Raw genomic sequence first — 14,377 nt, 5'->3', positions numbered from 1 at the left:
ACCATGAAATTACCATTCTGCCCTTTAGTAATAAATTAATCTAAAAATATTTTTTTTTTGGCAAAATCTGGACCACTCATTTAATAAAAATGAGTGGCTGATATCGCATCTCATTTTCCAATTATTCTAAAAAATCTCAATTGATCAGGGAGCCATTGTCCTATATATTCTTGTTAGTTCATAAATTTAAGGTCATGTTGAAATTAGTAGTTGGTTGCGCCATGTCAATTTCATCTCATTGATTGCTTTGTCTTTGGAGCATATTATAAAAATTGTTGGAGCAACCAATTGTAATACAATATCTAACTTTTGAGTTTGTATTTGGTATTTTTTCTTGCCTTATTTGAAGGGTTGATAATCTCGGATATTACAATCATTTTAGATTTAAAACTTGATAATTATGGTTTTGATGAATATGCCAATTTTAAAGAACGAGAAGTAAACCTAAAACATACTCATATAACTCATAAAACCTTAAACAAGGACCACAATATTGCTTTAACTAAACCAAAATAAAAAAGGACATACATCGGCATAATAATAAACACCTTACAGTTTGGAAATATTTTATTTGAAATTATTTAATAGTATTGTACTTCAACTCTTCAAACATTGGGTGTTCGGGCTTGGATTCTTAAGGTTTGGGCTGGGCGGAAGGTGGTCTTACGTAACAACGATTCTTGTAACTACATTCGCGGCGCTTGTAACCTGGGTCCCGGATTGGATTAATGACTCCCCTCCGGGGGTTAAGAGCGCCCCCCCCTATTGGTTTAACGGCGTTCGTCTCGGCTTCCACAAATAAAAATATATTAGCATCAATACATGCACATTTTATCAATTATTGTTGATAAAAACATCATATTATAATTTTGAAACAACATGACGGTTAGTAACTCGTCGTCTGATGGAGAATGAGTAGTAAAAAGTTATGTGACCATATATATCCATATACTCATAAAACACCATGAATTAATAATAACAAGAGATGAAAAGAGCATACTTTTGATATTGGTAGTCTTCGCAAGTTCTCTTGCAAAAGCTACTTGGGGAGACATTATGAGAACAAATAAGACCAAAATGTTTAGAAGAGAAACTACTTTTCCACCCATATTTTTGATGTTAACTATTAATTGAGTCTTTTTGGATGATATTTTGTGTTGGATTTGATCATCAATTTATAGATATTTTTTTGGTAAATGAGTGGTAGAGAAATTTCCGGGTAATGTGGTGACTTAGTCAAAAAGTTTTTCCACATATATGGACATTGGTAAGAAAAAGAAAGGATGACCCTCAATTATTAAAGCTAATATATGTTAGAAATTTGTGCTTCTGCTTGACTAATTTAATGTGTATGACTGTTTTTAGTTGTCCAATATAAAGTGATCCAATAAAGATAAAAGTTTAGACTAAAGTGTATTTATTTATTATGAAAATAAATGTAGATACCAATTTGTGATTTTTTATTTGAAAACAATGAAATGTTGAAGTGAAAATCTCATCTGCAGTGAAGTTGCTGAGCAATCTGCCATTTCTAGCATTTGGAAGACACAATTAAGATCAAATAGAGTTGAACTATAGTTCGAACAAAAAGAATATCTTTATTTACCTTTTTAACGTGTCTCCTAAAGTATCTCTATTTTAAACAAAAATCTGACATTCTACTAACACTATTTTTACTAATTTTTTTTAATCTACTCTCTTGCTATCTTCTTTCTCTTAGAGCTATTTGGGGAGATATTATTACAACAATTACTATCAAAATGTTAAAAAAGAAACGCAATTACTTTCCCACCCATATTTGAGGTTGAAATTTAGTAAATGGGTCTTTCGGATGAGTATATTCGTGGCATTTACAAGTAAATTTAATTAATTAAATGGATCAGAATTGAGATTAGGGGTGGGTAGGCAAGGTATACCTTATCGAAACCACCATACAGTATACCTTACCATAAATACGGTATGCAAAAAAGTCATACCTTTACCTTACCAAAGTTCTCGGTATACCGAACTTCGGTATACCTTATTTTCGGTATGACGAATTTTCATACCGATACCGTACCTCATTTTCGATATACCATACCGAAGTTCGGTATACCTTACTTTTGCGGTATACCTGACTTTCAACATCAATTAAAATAGAAAATAAGAGTATTTAGAATATTATTTATATTTTATAATTTTAAAAATAAATTAAATATAATTTATTCATAAATATATTTATATTTCACAATAGATTTTATAATTTAAAAATATATAAAATATATTTTATATATAATTGTGTTTATATTTTTGTGGTATATACCTTCGTTAACGGTATATACCTTAATTTACGGTATATACCAAATTTCGGTATGCAGCGGTATACCGCGGTATTTGAAAATTCATACCGTTACCTTACCGGAATCTTTCGGTAAGGTATCATACCATACCAAAAGTCACGGTATACCGATATTTTCGGTATTATTTCGATACGATAATGCCGGTATTTCGGTATTTCGATATTTTTTCCCAGCCCTAATTGAGTTACTCTTAAGTCTCTAACTAAGTAAGCCATCCCACGCCCATTGCAAGACTATGTAAATGTGCTGACGTAGTTGGAAAACTTTTCCACGTGCACGTGGCTAGTAAGAAAGCACAAGTAGCCTCAATTAACTAAATCAATCATGTCCCAATTATAAACTCCTTTATGCGGCACGGAATTTTATATAGTGTTGTTTTGTGAGTTATTGAAGAGAGAGTAAAATAAGATAGAAGAAAAAGTATAGAGAGTATTGTTTCTATTTTTGAAAACGTTTTATTTTTAATGGGTCAGACCAAAAAGGAAACATTTCATTTCTAATAGGACTTAGGGAGTAGACAATAATATCGTAAAATATTGTATTTAACTCTACTGTATTCTACTACTGTACTACAGTACTACATTTCTACTCCATATTAAACTAAACAGGGATTTAATTATGAACTTTATTTTATGTTCTGTAAATTGCAATCTCGTAATTCAGCGCGACGACCGCAGTACTCTTATACCTATAAATAAATTATAAACCAGAAATGATTAACTGTTTGACATCGGAAAATTTCAGAAATCAATTTTACGGCATCTGAAGTAGACGGTAGTCATGAAATCAGGAATGTAAACATTTTTACGGACCAACTAAAATTAAAATACGAGAACACTTATAAGAAAACTAAGTAAGTGTACATTATTTTGCAAATTTCAATCTAGACTACTGATATACTTGGATTTTATATGGTTTTAGAGGGTGATTATATATGAATTTGATCATATTTTGTCTATTATTGGACATATTTATATATACTTCTCTATTATATTGGCATGTTGACCATTTTGTTAAGAATGTGTAGAAAAAGGTACAAAATATGTGGATGTGCAGCAGCCTTGATTTGAGACAATATTTACTGGAGATTTTGAAGTCCAATCAGCCCATAATGCATATCAATCTCTTCGTCTTCGAAAGAGCTTCGCGTGGGTATCTTGCACGCCTCAATCGGAGTTCGGTAGAAGAAGTTATGGCCGTTACAAGAACACTGCGCTATCCAGAAACTTACACCCGGCCGGGTGAATTATTACACTGTAAATTCACCCAGCCGGGTACTGTAATTCTACGGGAAATGGCCAGAAAGGGGTCGAAAATGACCACCCGGCCGGGTACGCTATTTTGGCGTATTCTTTTGGCAAAAACGCGATTCTTGATGGAAGATTAAAGGGAAAACGCCTAGGGTTCACATCCATTCAACATCTACCGCCTCCAACACTCACACACACCCCCAAGAACACCTTTGAGAGAGAGAATTGAAGATTGAAGACTTTCAATCGGAAGATTGAAGTTGCAATTCCATAGATTCATTCTCACGGGAGTATCTTAATCTTTTCTCCATGTATTTCATTGAATCTTGTGTTTTAAACATGGTTTTTGTGAAGAACATGAGTAGCTAAACACCTTTTTGTAGAATTCTTGGTGAAGATGCACTAATTTCATAGTTTTTATCCAATTAATTTTGTTCTTGCCTTGCTCTTGTAGTTAATTGATTATTCTTGGGTTTATTCCTTTCAATTGCTTGATCACCATTTGATTGTGTAGGATTAATTAGATTAATCGGGAGATGAAATAATTAATTTGGAAATAAGAATAATTCACACCTTAATGCAATAAAACTCGGGAGAGTTGAGGTTTTGAGTGAGGTCTTTGACCTAATCGAGCTTTGGGAGTTAGGGGTTTTAGGATTAGAAGGGGACTTCAATCCTAGCACCTAATCTACAGGTTTCTCACCTCGGGAGGGGGTTTAATCTATAATTGTGGTGGACTTAGTAATTCTAGAGACACCAAAAGGTAAGACAATTTGATTGGATAAGAGCTTGGAGTTGTGCATCGGATCCTTGAGTTCTACAATTTTCTCCATATATCTTTTCACTCCGTGTTTACTTGCTTTTATTTATCTATTCGTTCATTATATGCTTTCCGTAGTGTTAGAACAAAACCAAACATTTCCCGATTCTCTAGATAGTAGTCGATATTTGTTCGTGGTAGTTAAGTTGATACAAATTAGTCTCTGTGGGATACGATACTCTTGCTTGCTAATTGCTACACTAGCCCCGTACACTTGCGGGTATCACTTGTGTTAAAATAAGTCGAGTCAACTACTGCATTCTTTTTTACTCTTCCAATCACGCCCGTCATCTACAATTTTTTATCATTATTAAATTTGAGAAAATAATTTAATTTTTTTGACACAATATATCTATGTCATAATACTAATGCCTTCTCTTTATCACACTCTCTTTCTCTTCGGATTCTTACTCCGATTGACTTCTTTTATCGTTCTTTTTCTGTTTTAGTAAGTTTAAGCATGCATCTCTTAGCAAAGGTTGGTTACCTTTATGTTCAGGTCCATAGGTATAAGGAGATCTTGACGGTTCCCAAGTTTTCCGAGTGTTCCGAGAAGTTTTGAGTGTGTGAGGGGTTGTGTTGAAGCGATTAGTGTATGACGCAGTCGATGTGACCTAGGGTGTTCCATGTTGGCTATTTCAAGTGCCTTTAAGAGTCTTTCTTTGAGATCTTCAGTAAAAGGAGTCTTCGTGTGTTGTCTATATTAGCCACTATTACATTTTTTGTAGAAGTTTTCTTTGGTGTTACTTCATATTTCTTTGTGATTATCTTTGATCTACATATACTAACTTGGGTGTTTAGCATTTAGGTCACATATTACTTTTATATTTTTTGGCAAGGGGACGTCATATTCCACTAACTCATTTTAACCACATTTTATTACTATCCACGTCCTTAAAAAATATAGAAATTTTTGAAATTGCACGATTTTAATACACAATTGGTAATGTAAGAGAGAATAAATGGTAAAGTGAGAAAGAGATGAGAGAAGTAAGAGACAGGAAGAAAAAAAGTAGTGAAAGTAGAGTTAGTGGAGTGGTGTCCACTTCCTAAATTAGAAAGTTATTAAGATTCAATTTTTAAGGGTCGGAGGTAGTATAAAATTAAATATAAGTAGGACTCATATTCAATTAACTTTTTCTGCCAATTTTACTTACAATCAAATAAATTCTTAAAACTCGCATCGATAATATAACGTCTAAGTGCAGTACTTAGTCTGACTATTAATTCTCGTAATTCGATATTCGCACTTGTCTTTAACTATACTAGGATTACATGTACACTTGCAAGTTTGTATTTAGTGCTATAAAAAAAAGTAATCTAATTTAGGAATCAGATGGGTGTGAGCTCTGGCCTAATATAAGTATATTTTAGATTAATTCTCGTGAATGAAGGTTTCAACTGATGAGTTTGTGGACTTGTAAAGGATAAGAATTAGATCTAAACATACTCATGTAACTCAAAACTTACACAAGACATTAAATTTTAAGCCCAAAATGCATGTAAAGTGTAAACATTGACTAGCTAGGTGTCTGATAGTCGATGCAACGTAATGAAAGCGGTCAAAAGTTTCATTAAAATGACATATATATCGACAAATTATCATACACACACAGTAGTACAGTTTGCAATATTTTACTATTTGAAATTATTTTAACTTATATTGTGATGGAAGAAGCATTTGGTTGTTGGGGCTTGGAGTAGTCATGGTTCGGTCTAGGCTGGAGGAGGCCCGCCTCCGCGGATGCAAGAATTGTTGTATTCACAGTTGCGGCGTTGGGAACGTGGATTGAATGTTTTATAGGTGATGGAAGATGTCTTCTTTTTCGCCTCGGCTGTCCCAAACAAAATTATATTAGCTCCATCAACCATGTTCAAACACTGAAAGTATTCCCTTGTCAAAAAAATTGTGTGTGTGTGTATATGAACATATTCAATTTTTCATATTCTAAACACGCATATGTGGCCATATATCTATATAATCATAGAAAATACTTGAATTAATAATAAATAAAAAAAAATTAATCGAGCATACTTTTGGTGTTGGTGGTCTCCACAAGCTTCCTGGCAAAAGCTACTTGGGATTGGGGAGACATTATGAGAACAATTAGAACCAAAAGAAAAACAAGTATGTTCCTACCCATGCTTGGAAGTTAAAATTTAGTTGAGTGTTTTATGAAGTGATGTTGTGTTGCATTTGGTGAGAAATTTATAGATAAATTTGAGCTATTGAGTGGTAGATATATTTCGGGGGACAAGTTGACGACGTCAAAAAGTTTTTCCACATAGTGTTTCTTCACTACTAGCTAGACAATCAATAGAGTAGCATCTATGTCATACGTAATTAAGGAAAATGATAGGAAATGCCCTTGTCTTCTTATTCTAGAAGAGGGATAACAAACTTTCATTATTGAGGTATTGCAGATTTTTTAATAATTTACAATTCAAATATTAGTATTTTGGGCCTGTATAGCCAGGGCTCGGCATGGATGTAGGCCTCCTGCTTCTCGCACAAACAAACATAATTTGCACCATTATAGTCTACTTATTTAGTAATTCATGCGCATATTGGATGTTATTTGTTAAATACATGTAAAGTATTGGAGAATTAAATATATGTTGTGTGTCAAATTACACATATATAGCTAATTTTAGGATGATCGATTTAAATGATCAATTAACATTTAAAATTATGAGTTTAAGATGAAATTTGATTTGTTAAACGAGATAATAGAAAGAAATAATACTTCGATAAGATACAATCAAGTTGTTTGTGATTAAATTAGCTAGTGTGAAGATGAAATGCATAATCATGAGATCTAATATGTTCTTGACATACAAAATAATTTTGAGATGCAATTTGAAATAAGTCGTAATAGGATTCATTTAGGATTAAATTAGTCATATGAATAAATGTGAGATGGTTAATAAAGAGATACAACTAACCTTAGCATGTGTAGTCATGGATTGAGCTTTTAAATGAAAGGTTATTGAATAAAAGATAAGATTAATAAAAGTACTTATTGCAACTTAATGAATCCTTTGGAGATGAGCGAATATACATTTTGTTGACTTGAACATTTAAGGAAATGTAATCGAAAAAAATACGAATAAATAAAACCTCAAGTTATGAATACACAACGGCATAGCAACCGAACAACTTCTTCTAAAAATATTAAAATAATCAAGAATATGAGTATAAATATAATGATTCTCAAGAGAGACCACTTTTAAAATAATATAATTTTTATTTTATATATAGGACTTCAAACAAGGTTACCAGCTACAATCTATGTCCTCTCAAACCGATCAATTAGAGCGGAAAAGACCATTACATTTTTCACGTAAATTTGTTCATGAATTTAAATACTCTCCCACTTTATCTTATTATAAGCTCAAATTTTTGTCGTAGGTAGGATCCTGATATGATACAGCAAGAATGAAATGGTATCAGAACTTTTTTTTATAATTTATATAAATTATATAGTAAATAATAATGAAAATATGCGGCGGTGTTTGGGCTTGGCGTTATTTCGGAATGGGCCACGAGTTAAGAGCAAAGCAAATTAATTATTTGGTATGCTTCTCTTATACAGATAAATATTTGGGCCAACGTATGGGCTGTCAAAAGCTTTTTATGTTGCTACTCTTTTAGGAGTGAACTAAAAAATTAGTACCCAGAAAATACGATTTGCACATTTTTAATACACAATATTTATAAAATTATATTTTTAGTCTAAAAGTTTTATAAATCTCAAATTAAATCCTGATTTTTACTATTCTATCATTTGGGCCTTGAGGGGTATAGTTGTCCATTTAGTTTGATTTGAGGATCAAACTTGTGGTTTTGGAATGTATTATGTACTCCATCCGTCCCATAAAAGTTGAGACAAAACTTTCGGGCACGGAAATTAAGAATTTATATTAAATAAATAAGAGAGATAAAAAAAAGTAGGAAAGATAAGAGATAGTAAAGTAAATGATGGAATAAAGTAAGAGTAATTAGATGTTTTGTCTTTTGTTAAAAAAGGAAATGACTCAACTTTGTTGGGACGGACTAAAAAAGAATACGACTCAACTTTTATGGACGGAGGGAGTACTTCTTTTGTAATTTGTTAAGGACCAAAACTTTTGGTAGTATTATTAAATTTTTGTTTATTATCTCAAAATAAATTATTTAAATCTTTGTAGTGTTATCTAAAAATAAATTATTTAAATCTTTGTATTATTATTTAAATCTTTGTACTATTATTTAAATTATTGCATTAAAATCAGAAAATTAATATGCATTTGTAGTATTATTTAGAAAATATAGAATGGTTATTTTTAAGCATTCATTGTTAATGCTTGATTGCAACAAAAATTTATAATTTGTTAGATACCGATTTTTCTACATGAATCAAGTTGTAATTTATTTTGACTTAAATTGAATTGTAGTTTATTTAATTTAAATGACTTTATTTAAATTATTGTTGCAATCAAGCATTAAACTAAAAATGAATCCGTTAAAAATAAACCATTTAATATATTTTAAATAATACTACAAATACATATTAATTTTCCGATTATGATAGTTTAAATAATGATACAACCATGATCCATATCATAATGATGCATAAACGTATGGAGAATGACTAAATTGGTATATAAAGAACTCAACTAATTGAGAACTTAAGAGTATAAAAACTCAATGTAAAATTAATATTCAAAAGTCAGTCTTTATAGTTCAACAATGAGGCCTTTATATAAACAAATGAAAATCCTAACTAGGAAATAAATAAAACCTAAAATATAATTTACTTAGCCTCCAAGTCTTATATTCTATAACTGCATCACATAGTTTTGACTAGTTAATCTATCTTAATTTTGCATTTGGTAGCTAAATAAAATTGCAAGTTATTATAGTCAGATGTTTGGTACATTAAATCATAAATAAAAAAATAATTATAATAACCTAAACTACCCTTATATATAAATAAATAACATAATTACGATAACCAAGTTTAGGAAGGTAATAATGTATTTTACTAATACGGGTACAATATTCGAAAAAAGATTAGTAATTTGGCCAAATTGGAAGTTAGTTATCTAGTTGAAACATAAGCTTTTCATTAGACCTTGCGTTGGTCGGATACAAGACACGGATAAATCTTACTTATTATAACATAGCCACCAAATGACGCCTTAGTGGAAAATCTCAAAGTGAAGATAATATATACACTGTCCTATATATCCTTGTTAGTTCATAAATTCAAAATCATGTTGAAATTAGTACTTGGTTGTGCCATGACAATTTCATCTCATTGATTGCTTTATCTTTGGGGCATATTAAGATAGTAGTAACCAATTGTCATGATATATAATTTTTGAGTTTTTACTTGGTAATTTTTCTAGCCTTAGTTGAAGGGTTGATAAACTCGGATATTACAAGCAATTCAGATTTAAAACTTGATAATTTTGGTATTTGATGAATTTGCCAATTTTAAAGGACGAGAAGTAAACCTAAAACATACTCATATAACTCACAAACCCTTAAACAAGGACTAAAATATTGCTTTAACTCAAACAAAATTAAAATGACGTATACCGACATAATCATAAACACCATACTACAGTTTGGATTATTTAATTTGAAATTGTGTAATATTGTACTTCAACTCTTCAAACATTGGGTGTTCGGGCTTGGATTCTCAAGGTTTGGTATGGGCGGAAGGTGGCCTTCCGTAACAATGATTCATGTATAACTACACTCGCGGCGCTTGTAACCTGGGCCCCCGATTGGTTTAATGGCGCCCCGATCCCGGATCGGTTTAACGGTGATGGGTGCTGACACCTTTTTCGTCTCGGCTTCCACAAATAAAAATATGTTATTGTTAATAAAAACATCATACGCTATAATTTTGAAAAAATATGACGGTTACTGACTCGTCATCTAACTGAGTGTCAATAAAAAATTATGTGACCTTATGGGAGAGGATCCCCTGCTGTGTTTAAAAACACAGCAGGGGCTGCTGTGGTTTAGACGACAGGCATTTGCAAATGAAACACAGCATAGGACCAAGAGAGAGAATTGGTGGGACCGAAGTATACGGAACACATACTAGTTCTAATTCTTTATTCACTACTCCATTTTCTACCCATTTTTTTATTTAATTAAAAATACAGTCGGCTAAATCAACTTTTTTTCATTGAGCAGCATCTAATAATATTATGGAACACTTATATTATTTTGTTTTACAATCATGATATACCAAAGGCCACTTTTACATACCTATTGAAAAATATTACTACTCCATAACACACACAAGAACTAATTAATATATTAAGTAATACCATTAAGTTAATTGCAATAAAATTTGTGTAATTACTATTTAATTTTCTACGCCATACTAAATTTTCGCAAGCTATAAAAAAAACAGCATGCAAATTTTTTTATTTTGCAATAGTTCTTTTATTCAAATAAATATACTATAAAATTCAATTAACTTTATCAATTAAAACACTTATAAATTTTGATCATGTTATAATGAATTAAAGTCCCACCTTATTAAAGAAAAATATTTATTCCCTCCATTCCTAAAAAGTATGAAATTTAATTTGGCACATGTTTTAATTTGTATGTGTATGCCGTTTAAAATCGTGTCAAACCAAATATTCATACTTTTCAGGGACTGATGGAATAAATATTTTTCTTTAACGAGGTGGGACTTTCTAATTTATTATAACATGATCAAAATTATTAAGTGTTTTAATATAGAGTTAATTGAATTTTATAGTACTATAGCAAATATTGCAAAACAAAATAATTGCACGCTGTTTTTTTTATAGCTTGTGAAAATTTAGTATGGCCTAGAAAATTAAATAGTAATTACACAAATTTTATTGCAATTAACTTAATGGTATTACTTAATATATTAATGAGTTCTTGTGTGTGTTATGGAGAAGTAATATTTTTCAATAGGTATGTAAAAGTGGCCTTTAGTATATCATGATTGTAAAACAAAACACTAAAATAAGTGTTCCATAATATTATTAGATGCTGCTCAATGAAAAAAAGTTGATTTAGCCGACTGCATTTTTAATTAAATAAAAAAATGTGTAGAAAATGGAGTAGTGAATAAAGAATTAGAAGCATTATGTGTTTCGTATACTTCGGTCCCACCATTTCTCTCTCTTAGTCCTATGCGTTTCATTTGCAAATGCCTATCGTTTAAACCACAGCAGCCCCTGCTGTGTTTTTTAACACAGCAGGGGATCCTCTCCTGACCTTATATCTCTATATACTCATAAAACAACATGAATTTAAAATAACAAGAGGTGAATAGAGCATACTTTTGATGTTGGTAGTCTCCGCAAGTTCTCTTGCAATATTTAGAAAAGAAATTACTTTTCCACCCATATATTTTTTATGTTAACTATTAAATGAGTTTTTTTGGATGATATTTTGTGTTGGATTTGATCATCAATTTATAGATATTTTTTTGTAAATAAGTGGTAGAGAAATTTCAGGGTAATGTGGTAACTTAGTCAAAAAGTTTTTCCACATGGACATGGGTAAGAAAACGAAAGGATGACCCTCAATTATTAAATCTCATGGTCTCTTGCTATCTTCTTTTTTTTTCTTAAAGATATTTGGGGAGATATTATTAGAACAATTAGTACTATCAAAATGTTAATAAAGAAAAGCAATTACTTTCCCGCCCATATTTGAGGTTGAAATTTAGTAAATGAGTCTGTTTAGGATGAGCATTTCGTGGCATTTGCAAATCAATTTATTACAAGTAAATTTAATCAATTGAATGGATCATAATTGAGATAAGTAAATTTAAGCAATTGAATGGTAAAGAATTGAGATACTCAAATTACATAGTCTGAAAACTTTTCCACGTGCACGTGGCTAGTAAGAAACCACAAGTAGCCTCAATTATTATAATCGATCATGTCCAATTATATAGACACTAGTCTTGTCCTCCATCCACACATGAATGTTTAAAAATATATTAAGAAAAGTGGTAGGAAAAAATTAATGGAATATGAGTTTGTATGCATTATTTTAAATGAAATGTCAGTGATATGAATTAGTGGAAGGTGAGACTCTATTATTATTTACGATAAAAGTAAATCGGGACACTTATTTGCGGACAGACTAAAATGGAAGATGAGACTCCTATTCGAGGACGAAGGGGGTATATCTTAAAATACTGTATTTGATTAAAATCTACTGTAGTAGACAATCATTATAACCAATCTTGTCCCAATTATATAGACAATAGTATATCTTAACATACTGTATTTGATTAAAATATACTGCATTCTACTACAGTACATTTCGAGATCTACTCCATACTATTAAACTAACAGGGATTTTAATTATGAACTTTATTTTATGCTCTGCAAAGATTAACTGTTTGACATCGGAAATTTTCAGAAAACAATTATACATTGGATCTTAGTGGATCGAATGTTAAGGTCATTGTGTGATATCTTAACTAATAATTGATGAATCCATATAATATCTGATGTCTGAGTGCATACTTAGTCTGACTATTAGTTCTCGTAATTCGATATCCGCAGTTGTCTTTAACTATACGTATTAAGATTACATGTACATCAGCAAGTTATATTTAGTGCTATAAAAATGTAATATAATTTTGGAACCAGATGGGTGTGAGCTCGATCGGGCCTACTATATATAAGTATATTTTGGATTAATTCTCGTGAATGAAGGTTTGAACTGATGAGTTTGTGGACTTGTAAAGGATAAGAATTGGATCTAAACATACTCATGTAACTCAAAACTTACACAAGACATTAAATTTTTAAGCCCAAAATGCATGTAAAGTGTAAACATTGACTAGCTAGGTGTCTGATAGTCGACGCAACGTAATGAAAGCGGTCAAAAGTTTGGTTAAACTGACATGTATATATTGACATAATCATAATTCATACACACAGTAGTACAGTTTGCAATATTTTATTTGGAATTATTTAACTTATATTGTGATGGAAGCATTTGGTGGTTTGGACTTGGAGTAGTCAAGGTTTGGTCTTCGGTGGAGGAGGCCTGCCTCCGCCGATGCGCCTGCAAAGTTTTATGTAGGTACACTCGCGGGGTTTGGAATATGGAGATGCTGGATAGGTGATGGTTGATGTCTTCCTTTTTGCCTCGGCTGTCACAAATAAAATTATATTAGCTCCATCAACCATGTTCAAACATTGAAAAGTATTCACTTGTCAAACAAATTGTGTGTGTGTGTATATGAACATATTCCATTTTTCATATTCTAAACATGTATATGTGGCCATATATCTATATAATCATAAAAATTAAATCAATTAATAATACCAAGAAATTAATAGAGCATACTTTTGGTGTTGGTAGTCTCCACAAGCTTCCTGGCTAAAGCTACTTGGGGTTGGGGGGACATTATGAGAACAATTAGAACCAAAAGAAAAACAAGTATGTTCCTACCCATGCTTTGAAGTTAAAATTTAGTTGAGTGTTTTTAGGATGTGATGTTGTGTTGCATTTGGTGATAAATTTATAGATAAATTTCAGCAATTGAGTGGTAGATATATTTCGGGGGACAAATTGACGAAGTCAAAAAGTTTTTCCACATCAATTATTTTGAATCTCAAATAGTATTTCTTCAATGCTAGCTAGACAACCAATAGAGTAGTATCTATGTCATACGTAATTAAGGAAAATGAGAGGAAATGGAATTTTCGATATATCGTAATTTTCGATACGATACGATATCGTATCGAAAACTTTCGATACGATAACGATATGAATTTCCTTATATCGCGATATATCGTTTTATATCGAAAATACGATATATATCGAAAATTTTCGATATATCGATATTTTCGATATATATCGATATTATATTTTCAATATATATCGATATATATCGAAATTTTCGATATATATCGATATTTAACGATATATCGAATTTCGATACGAT

At 31.2% G+C, this 14,377-nt stretch overlaps 3 long non-coding RNA genes across 3 annotated transcripts; all 3 read right to left on the bottom strand.

The window, feature by feature from the left end:
- Positions 1-439: 439 nt before the first annotated feature.
- On the bottom strand, positions 440-1,139 carry LOC125193014. Its single transcript, XR_007171514.1, has 2 exons — positions 1,001-1,139; positions 440-789 (listed from the first exon to the last, which is right to left on the bottom strand). It is a non-coding gene; the product is annotated as an uncharacterized LOC125193014 (long non-coding RNA).
- A 4,820-nt stretch (positions 1,140-5,959) lies between these two features.
- On the bottom strand, positions 5,960-6,603 carry LOC125192043. The gene is made up of 2 exons (XR_007171293.1): positions 6,445-6,603; positions 5,960-6,244 (listed from the first exon to the last, which is right to left on the bottom strand). It is a non-coding gene; the product is annotated as an uncharacterized LOC125192043 (long non-coding RNA).
- Positions 6,604-13,312: 6,709 nt separating this feature from the next.
- Positions 13,313-13,937, bottom strand: LOC125191727. Its single transcript, XR_007171217.1, has 2 exons — positions 13,777-13,937; positions 13,313-13,579 (listed from the first exon to the last, which is right to left on the bottom strand). It is a non-coding gene; the product is annotated as an uncharacterized LOC125191727 (long non-coding RNA).
- Between the last annotated feature and the right edge of the window lie 440 nt (positions 13,938-14,377).

The sequence above is a fragment of the Salvia hispanica genome, chromosome 6, assembly GCF_023119035.1.
Source record: "Salvia hispanica cultivar TCC Black 2014 chromosome 6, UniMelb_Shisp_WGS_1.0, whole genome shotgun sequence".
Lineage (NCBI taxonomy): Eukaryota > Viridiplantae > Streptophyta > Magnoliopsida > Lamiales > Lamiaceae > Salvia > Salvia hispanica.
This window is presented reverse-complemented; position numbering and strand designations above follow the sequence as displayed.